The sequence below is a fragment of the Glycine max genome, chromosome 15 (assembly GCF_000004515.6).
Source record: "Glycine max cultivar Williams 82 chromosome 15, Glycine_max_v4.0, whole genome shotgun sequence".
NCBI lineage: Eukaryota > Viridiplantae > Streptophyta > Magnoliopsida > Fabales > Fabaceae > Glycine > Glycine max.
Genome location: NC_038251.2, coordinates 17,705,601 through 17,716,014, shown reverse-complemented (window position 1 = coordinate 17,716,014; position 10,414 = coordinate 17,705,601).

Below are 10,414 nucleotides of genomic sequence, written 5' to 3'. Positions count from 1 at the left end.
GTCCATTGACGATCCGTCTTTTCTTAGGGGTGCCTGCCGTAGGGTCCACCAATTCCACAACTTCATGGGGTCTTACTTCTTTGATCACGAAAGGCCCTGACCACTTTGACTTCAGCTTTCCTGAAAATAACCTGAGTCTGGAATTGAAAAGCAACACTTGTTGACCTGGCTAGAAGTTCTATTTTTGTAGCTTCTTGTCATGATACACCTTTATCTTTTGCTCATAAATCTTGGATGATTCATAGGTGTTCATCCTCGTTTCTTCTAACTCCAGCAATTGTAACTTCATATTATCTCCAAATGCAGCCTCATCAAAGTTAAGCAGTTTGAGGGCCTAATAGGCTTTGTGCTCCAACTCCACCAGTAGGTGGCATGCTTTCCCAAAGACCAGCTGAAATGGTGACAAGCCTATGGGAGTCTTGAACACAGTTCTATAAGCCCATAGAGTGTCATCTAGCTTCAAAGCCCAATCCTTTCTTGAAGATGCAATAGTTTTCTCCAGGATTCGCTTTAGCTCTCTATTTCAAATTTCTGCCTAGCCATTTGTCTAGGGATGATAAGGTGTGGCCACCTTATGTCTTACATTGTAATGCTCTAGAATCTTCTTCAGTTGTGCATTGCATAAGTGTGTTCCCCCATCACTGATTAGGGCTCGTGGTACTCCAAAACAGGAAAAAAATGTTTTTCTTTAAGAATTTTATCACTACCTTGGCATCATTCTTGGGAATGGTTATGGCTTCCACCCATTTAGACATGTAATCAACAACTACTAGGATATAGATATTCCCGTATGAAGATGGGAAAGGCCCCACAAAGTCAATCCCCAACAGTCAAAGATTTCTACGTCCATTATATTTTGTAGAGGCATCCCATTCCTTTTGGAAATCCCCCCTGTTATCTTGCATTTGTCACAGCGACGCACGTAATCATGGTGCGTCTTTGAAAATTGAGGGCTAAAAGAAACCTGCTTGTAGCACCTTTGTTGATGTCCTATCTCTGCGATGGTAACTGCCATATGGTGAACTATGGCAGTGCCAAAGGATGCTCTGTGCTTCCTCCATTATAACACACCTCCTCAGTAGATTGACTGCTTCTAACTTGAATAGATGTGGATCATCCCATACATAAAAATAGGCACCATGTAGAAATTTCTTCTGTTGACTCCAGCTAAGCTCTTCAAGAATGATTCATGTGGCTTTGTAGTTGGCCACATCAGCAAACCAAGGTCTAGTGGTGGCTTATAAGAGGAACTCATCTGGAAATTCTCTCTTCACCTTCAATTCTTCTTTAGTTACTTCTTCATTCTTCAACCGGGAGAGGTGGTCAGCCACCACATTCTTGGATCCCTTCTTATCCTTGATGACTGTATCAAATTATTGTATAAGCAGGACCCATCTAATCAGCCTTGGTTTTGAATTTGCTTTGGTGAAAAGGTGCCTGATGGCAACATGATCAGTGAAAATAACTACCTTTGACCCCACCAAGTATGGCCTGAATTTTTCTAAGACAAAGACAATAGTTAGCATTTCCTTCTCTATAGTGGCATAATTCATTTGTGCTTCATCAAGAACTTTGCTAACATAATAAATGGCATGGAATGTCTTATCTTGCCTTTGTCCTAGGATTGTGCCCATTGCATAATCACTAGCATCGCATGTCAGTTCAAATTCTTTACTCCAATCAGGTGTGATCATCATTAGGGCAGTCGTGAGCTTGTCTTTCAAGGTCTGGAAGGCCATTGAACATTCATCATCAAATTTGAAAACAACATCTTTGTTCAGCAAATTTCTCAACGGTCTTGCAATTTTGGAGAAATCTTTGATGAATCTCCTACAGAACCTTGCATGTCCTAGGAAGCTCCTAATGCCTTTAACATGATGGTGGTGGAAACTTCTCAATGACATCAATCTTGGCCAGGTCTACCTAAATCCCTCGGGCCAAAATTTTGTGGCCCAAGACTATGTCTTCTCAAACCATGAAATGACACTTCTCCTAGTTCAGAACTAGGTTTGTTTCCACACATCTTTGTAGCATCATCTCCAAGTTCTTCAAGTAGCATTCAATGAGGGCCCAAATACCAAGAAGTCATCCATGAATACCTCGACACTTTTCTCCACCATATCTACAAAAATGGCCAACATGCACCTCTGAAATGTGGCAGATGCATTACATAACCCAAATGACATCTGTTTGTAAGCAAAGATGCCAAAAGGGCATGTGAAGGTCGTCTTCTCCTGATCCTTAGGGTCCACCACAATCTAATTGTATCCAGAGTATCCATCCAAGAAGTAGTAATAAGCCTATCCTGCAAGCCTCTCCAACATCTGGTCCATGAAAGGCAAAGGAAAATGGTCTTTCCTTGTGGCTTCGTTGAGCTTGCGGTAGTCGATGCACATTCTCCAGTCAGTGGTAGTCCTTGTTGAGATTAGGTCATTCTTTTCATTCTGAATGACTATAATGCCCTCTTTCTTTGATACCACTTGGACTGGGCTTACCCAAGGACTGTCGAAAATGGGGTAGATAAGCCCAACCTCTAGGAGCTTAAGCACCTCTTTCTACACCTCTTCCTTCATTGATGGGTTGAGCCTTCTCTGGGGCTGTCTGACTGGTCTATAGACTTCTTCCATCATTATTTTGTACATGCAATAGGCAGGGTTGATTCCTTTAAGATTTGATATGTGTCATCCAATTGCTACCTTGTGTTTCTTGAGGACATCTACCAACCCCGTTTTCTTCTTCATTTGTTTCATTTGTTAGCTCATTTTGATCACCACAGGCTTGATCTTGTTCTCCTCCAAGAACACATACTTTAGGTGGTTGGGTAAAATCTTCAGCTCCACCTTGGTCTTCTTGGATGGACTCCCGATTTTCAATTCTTCAAAATTGGTCCCCCCCTGCAAGAATGTTTTCTTCACGATCTAAGTCTTCTAAACAAGCCCTTAGATCTTTTTCCTCTTCACTTGTTAGACAATCCACAACATTGATCAAAGCTTTCTCCAGTGAAGTCTGTGTGGTTTGAAGAGCAACGATGTCTTCTTTATCGACCTCCTCCACCTTGAAGCACCTCCTATCTTCCCCTAGGTATTTAATTGCTTCGAAAAGGTTGAAGGTTACTTTTTGGTCATCGACGTTCATTTCTAGATTGTCATTCCCCATATCTACTATGCAGTTGGCAGTCAACATGAAGGGTCTTCCTAGGATAAAAGAAATCCCTGCATCTTCTTCTATGTCCATGATGACAAAATCCACTGGGAAAGTAAAGTGGCAGACTTTGACGAGGACATCTTCTACTACCTTGTACAGTTTGTGATTGATCAAGTTGATGATTGCCCCTAAGTCAATGAGAGCCTTGCCTACTGACTCATTCCCTATGGTGCAAGGGATTGTCATGCTCCCGGGGTCTTTAAATTTCTTGGGCATCTTCCTCTGTATTACTACACTACAGTTGCCTCCCATCACAATGTTTTCATTGTCAATGTACTTCTCCTTCTTGGTGAAGATGTCCTTTATGAATTTGGTGTAGAGAGGCATCTACTGCAAGGCTTCCCCAAATGGCATGGTTATCTCAAACCCCTTGAATATCTCCAAGAAACGCTTGAAGTAGCACTCCTTATTCTTCTTTAATGGCACTAAAGGATATGAGAGCTCCTTCAGAGGGGTTGGTGGCTCTTCTTTCCTAGCCTCTCGGGCTAGTTGGCTTTTGGTCTTAAAGGTTAAGACCTTCTTCTCTTCTTCTTTCTCTTTTTCCTCTTTCTTTCCTCTTTGTTTGCCCTTCCTTCCTCAGACTGGTCTTCTTCAGCTTTCTCTTCTTCTCCTTACGTTCTCCTCTGGCTTCTAGTCAACACCGCCTTGCATTCCTCCTTCGGGTTTTTCTCTGTGTTGGCTCTAAAGCTGCTAGTGGGTCTTTCAACCATTTGTTTGGATAATTGTCCCACTTGTATCTCTAGGTTCTTGATGGATGATTATGTGCTCCTATAGTTGGACATGGATATCTGCATGAATTGATTCAGTGTCTCCTCAAGTTTGTTGGTTTTCTCATAAAGATCAATCCCTTGGTTGGAATTTTGGATAGGTTAACTTTTTTTGCTCCTTGTTGAACTGGTTCCCTGGATGATTCCTCCAGCTTGAGCCCTATGTGAAATTGCTCCCTTAGTTGAATCCCGATGGTCCTCCTTGATTGTAGCCTTGGAATCCATGGCAATTCTAAGCTCCCATGTAGTTCACCTCCTTGGAAGAATCTTTTTGGGCTATGCATCCCCCTATTTGCATGATCAAAGATTGAGAGGCTTACCACTTGTAGTTGTTGAGGGAGCTTGCTGAGGGTCTCCATCAAGGCCTTTATCTATTGGGCCAATAGCTTGTTTTGGGCCAGTGTTGCATCTTGATCTGTGAGTTCTAGAAGGCCCCTTTTTGTTGGCGTGTATGCTCGATCACAAAGAATGGCGTGATCATTGGCCGCCACGTTCTCTATCAGCCTCATTGCCTCCTCCGGTGACTTCAACTTGATTTTTCCCCTTGCAGATGCATCAAGAAGTTGCTTTGATTGTGGTCGTAAGCCATCTATGAAGATGTTTAATTGCACCGGATCCCTGTACCCATGTGTAAGCATCTTTTTGAGTAGTCCGTGGAAACAGTCGAGCGCCTTGTTGAGTGATTCATTGGGGAATTGGTGGAATGAGGATATTTCCATCTTCCCTTCAGCAGCCTTTGACTCTGGGAAGTATTTCTTTAAGAACTTTTCTACAACTTCCTCCCAGGTCTGCAAGTTATTGCCTTTAAAGGAGTGTAGCCATATTTTTGCTTCCCCTGCCAAAGAAAAAAAGAAAAGAATGAGGCGTATGGCATTCTCGAGAACATGACTATCTTTATCGTGTTACATATTTCTATGTAGGTGGAGAGATGAGTGTAAGGATCCTCATTTGGTAGATCGTGGAAAAGGTTTCCTTGTATCAGCTGTATGAGAGAATGGGGATAAGATATGTTGGTCGTTTGAACCTCCGACCTTGCAATACTAGTGAAGAATTGCAGGATAGTTGTACTAGAGTAGTCCTCTAGTGTCACTCATCATGCATGCTCCTCTTCCATTAGATAGTAGCTTTGTGGAGAAGGTGGAGGTGAGGGTTGTTGTGCCTACAAGTGGCTTCAATTTCCGGATTTAGTGGAGCTAAATCTTCGATTGCAGTTCTACCTCGCATACACCAAAACAAGCACTATCGTGCAAATTATAGAAGAAAAATAATGGAGAAGAAAAATAATGAATAAAATTAAAATTGTAAAATAAAGAATAAAAGAATTAATATTTACAAATTGAAAATGTATGGCAACCAAGTACGAAGAACAAAGTTCCCGGCAACAGCGCCAAAAACTTGTTAACCATTTGGCAAGTGTACCAAATGTCCAAGTAGTAAAGACTCGAAAGTCTGAGTGACGATTTCCACAGGGACTTTGTTTTGTACTTGTGTTGGATAATTTCCAATTTATAAGAGAAAAAAGATAAGATGAGGAATAAAAGATGAATTTAAAAGAACGGTAACTAAATTATTAGAGATTTTTCTCTATCAATTAGGTGAATTTTTTCCACCCATATTTATTAGAACACTTGCCCCTGATGTCTCACGATGGCATGCACATCTTACCTATCTATCTCCCAAATGTCTTTACAAAGATTCAATAGATAAAATGAATGAAGTTCTAAATCTAGATGTTGGCTTTGATGCATGGACATAATGCAATCACTCTATGTCTAGCAATGATTTTATTAAGATACCTCTTCCTTTTAGTTCTATTAGAAATTATCCTCTGCTGAGTGACTAATCCCTAAAAATTGATGCATATAAAATCTTCCTTATATTTCTATTAAAGATTACCCTCTATCGAGCACCTAACCCCCAAAGATGATACAAGGATGAATGATACATAAAATTAAAAGTAAGAAAAGATAATAGGAAAGAAAACACATGTTTGCATTGGTAGATATGAAGTATACAATACATCTTTTGGTTTTTTAGGCCTGTCAGACCCTAACTAAGGGTTTAGCCTCTCATAGCCATAAGGGGTCTTACACTTGAAAAGGAGTTTAGAAACTGATGGAAGAGATGGAATGGAAAACAATGGAAGAAAAGAAAGAATTCCCTAAGGGAGAGTTCTTAGGCTTTGGGTGTATTTTAGAGTGTTCTGAGACTCGATGTGTCTTTTTTCCTTGGTTTGACTCTCTTTTTATAGTTACTGGAATGAACTTGGGCATGCGTACTCGCGCTTAGTGCGCACTGGCTTAGCACGGGTACCTGTATTCACGCTCAACGCGCCTCTTCCTCGCTTAACGCCAGTGTTTGTTTTTGCGTTGAGCGCGTCTTGGACTGAGTCTTTTTTTTTCAAATTTTTTTCTATTTTCTTCATCTTTTAAGTTTTTAATTCCTCATTTTTATATGTGCAAGCCATAAATTGGAAAATATCAATTCTTAATAATTAAACATAAATAACTGCTAAATAAATAATTTTAAGGATATTTTCATTATATTTTTAGTATAAAAATAGTTCATATTTAGCAGTTATCAAATATTGATTTTCTATGAAGGTTCATTACCAATTTTGGACACTATAAGAAGGTTTTCTCACCATTGTTGAAATTAAAGAATAGCTTTTGACCGATAAAAATTCAATAGATCAAGTAATATTCTAAGCCCCTGTATGTTAGCACGCAACCTTGGACATTAAGGTTTGATGGTTCTAGGACACAAAATGGAGTTGGAATCTGCATAGTAATAATTGATCTGACTAGGGAAGAATGAAAATGTATGAAACAATTAAAATAATTGAAAAATTAATTTATTAAATTATAAATATTTGATAAAATTAATAATTGAAGTAATTGAAAAATATAAAATGACAGAAAAATGATAAAATCATGATTCATTTAAAAATGATAACTAAAAAATTGAATAAATATATTGATAATAAAATATGAAAAGCTAAAAATTATAAAAAAAAAACTTATTTATCGAATAATCAAACAAATTTTTTAAATAATAAAAAGTTTAATACTAACAAAATGTTTTATCAACCATATTTTAAGTATAAAATATTCCAATAATCAAGCTGAATGAATACGAGGCATTAATACGGTGACTTGAATATTACCTGGGAAAGGAGTCATTATTTATGCCCGTACCTTTGGGGATTCTCAGTTGGTAATAAAAAAATTAACAGGGACTATAAGTGCAGCGCCAATACTATTTTAGATTTTCATGAATCAGCTAAACGTTTGTAGAACGTTTTCTTGATGTAACTTTAGAGTACATACCTCGAAGTGCTAATGAAGAAGCTAATGATTTAGCATAACAAGCTCCAGGAGATACAGGAGCGGGAAAAGATATATGACATAGTAGACTATTCAGTAGATGAGTATTGTGCTATATACATAGGTCGGCTTATACTTGGCAAAAGGAATTGATAACGTATTTGCAAGATTAAAAAATGTTTTTTTGTCTCTCTCCAAAATTTAAGGGATTAAAGAATATAAATTAATTTTATTTGAGGAGAATATTTTTAAAATTTAAAACACTTAAAAAGATAATTCTAAAGAACTAAAAACATAATTAAATCTATTTTAAAGCAGCCAACAGATAATATTATATATGTATGTAAAAATTTACATTGACATTGCATTGGTCGATCAAAACAAAACTATGACCTATACATTTATCAACTGCCACAAGTGAACTCTCAGTTCAAATTAAAGAAAACAAGACAAGTACCTTTGATCGAGATAGATATTTTTAATTCCCCCATGTGGTAGTTGGATAGAGAAATTAACCATGTTTCACGGAATAAAGAAAGAAGTCCCACTAACGAAGAACACTTGTAAAGAAATCAAAAAGTATAATTTTTTTAACAAAAATATAGTACTTAATATATTAATTTTTAAAAAAATACTTTTATCTATTATTTTTATTTTTCAATTCTTAATCAGTTTTCAAAGCACCCATTCCATATCCTCCAGCCGGCCACAATTTTTCCCACTCCGCACCAATCTCATTCAAAAAATTTAATGTACACCATGCTTTTTCTCAATAGAACACGAAAGCATCAAGCTAGCAATTATGAAACAACAAAGTTTCTCAATTATTTATTGGTCCATACTGCGTTGCAACTCAGCTATTTTTTTTCTATGATATGACACTTGTCCAATTATTACTGGCACGAACCTGTACTATAATTGAATATGAGCCTTTCGTCCATAGGAACCCCACATTCAATTACCAGAAAGATGGTAACTACTTTTGAGGGATGCATGGCTACCTAATGGTACAGTTTCACGTGGACATTGGGGTCACTCTCCTTATATTAATACAGCCAAACTCCAATAGTTGCTTAATCCTCATGGCTTGTTTAATTTTCGATTCCAATCGCTTTCAGAGTTCCCGTTTTTCAAGTTTGTCAATTAGATTACGAAAAGTTTCACAATCCTCGATCCGTAATCAAGCCAAGGGCACAAATTAAAAATGTTGGAGCCAATGGTGACTATGCTATGATTCGTCGGGTCTTCCTACCCTAATATATATAAACATTTATGATTATGGACAATGATGTTGGGTTCTCATGTGTTTCCGATATTCACATTCTTGCTTTAATTTTATTGATTGAGCCTAACTAAAAGGGATATTGAAGGGACTCCTATTGTGCATACTATACTAGATATACGTGATCATTATCTAATCCATGCCAAGGCTTAAGGTTTGTTTTCTGCCTAGTTTAGTATAAAATTTTTATAATTTTTATTTAATAATAATATATTAATTTAATTTAAACTTTATGTGTATATTACGAAGTACCAACTATAAAAAAAAAGTTGAGAATTAGGAATACTTTTATTAATATAACATTTATCTAACAAAAATTTAATTGTAAATATAATGTAGGTCTATATTAATTGTAATGCATACTAATAGTATCGATAATATATATTAGGATAAATTATATTTTTCATCATTGTAAATATAATTAAATTTATTTTTAACCTTTAAAAAATGTATTCTTGCTAATTTTAAATTCAAATAAAGTGTCATCTATTTCTTCATATAAAATAAAATATATGACATGAATAATATTATAGTAAAGACAAATTTAAATTTTATATTATTAGAAATAAATATTCTAATTTATTAATATTTGTAATTTATTTTTTATAAATTAATATTAAAAGCATGTAAAAATAAGAAGAGAGAGATAACCTTTAGACTATCAGCTATTGCAAGTAAAATTTACACTTAAAATAAAATAAAAATAAAAATAATAAATTAATTGAAAGAATGAGAAAAAGATTAAAAGCCTCACTTTTTATCAACAAAATAAAATATATTTATTTAAATTGTTGGTCTTTAACTATTATAATAATATAATTTAATCTCCCAAGTTTCGATTATGTCAATTGTGTTTATTAGATATTACAAATGTTTAATTTTAATCTCAGGTTTTAATTATATCCATTAAGTCTCTAAATTAAATATAATAATTGTGTGATTTTAACTCTTCTACCTATTAAACTTTATTAATTTAATATTAATTAATGATGTGTCATTTAATATATCACTTATATGGTGACGTGAACATGATATGATAATTGATTTGAGATGCTTATGTGATTAATGATTTAACATATATAATTTTAGTTCCTTTAAGTTTTATAATTATATGATGGTCTTTTAAATTTTATAATTGTGTGATTTTAACATAATAATAGGATGTTATCATGTAAGTGTTATATCAGGTAACACATTATCAATTAATGTCACATCAATAAATTTCAATTGATTAAAAAATTAAAATCACACAATTATAACTCAAGGAATCCAATGAACATAACTGAAACACAATTGGAGGAATAAAATTATATATAGTATACTTAAAAAAAAATCAATTGACACAATTAGAATATAAAAAACTAAAATTACACAATTATAATATCTAAACGACCAAAAATGAAATTAAGACAATATATTAAATAGGGGTATAGAGGCAATCCAATCCATCTAGAGGTATTATAGTTGCTGCAGAGAATATGTATTGACCCACTACTAGAAAAATGGTTTTTTACAACACGTGATTTATGACGGTTATTTGAGGAACCGCTTTAGAAAGTGATGCAGTGGCATTTTTGTAATTATTGTGTAACAAATTGTATTTTACGACGCACATTCTAAGGCGGTTATTGAAAACCGCCTTAGAATGTTATGTTTTATAAAATTTATGCCGGTTTTTAGAAAAAAACCGTCATAATTCTAAAAATAAAAAAGGCAAAACCGCTTGCTGATTACTTTGAACCTCGCGGCTGTACCTTTCTGCTAGCTTGCTCCTTGCTTTGAACCCTAGACCTTTCTGCTTGCTCCTTGTTTGAACCCTCGCATGTTTGTTCACC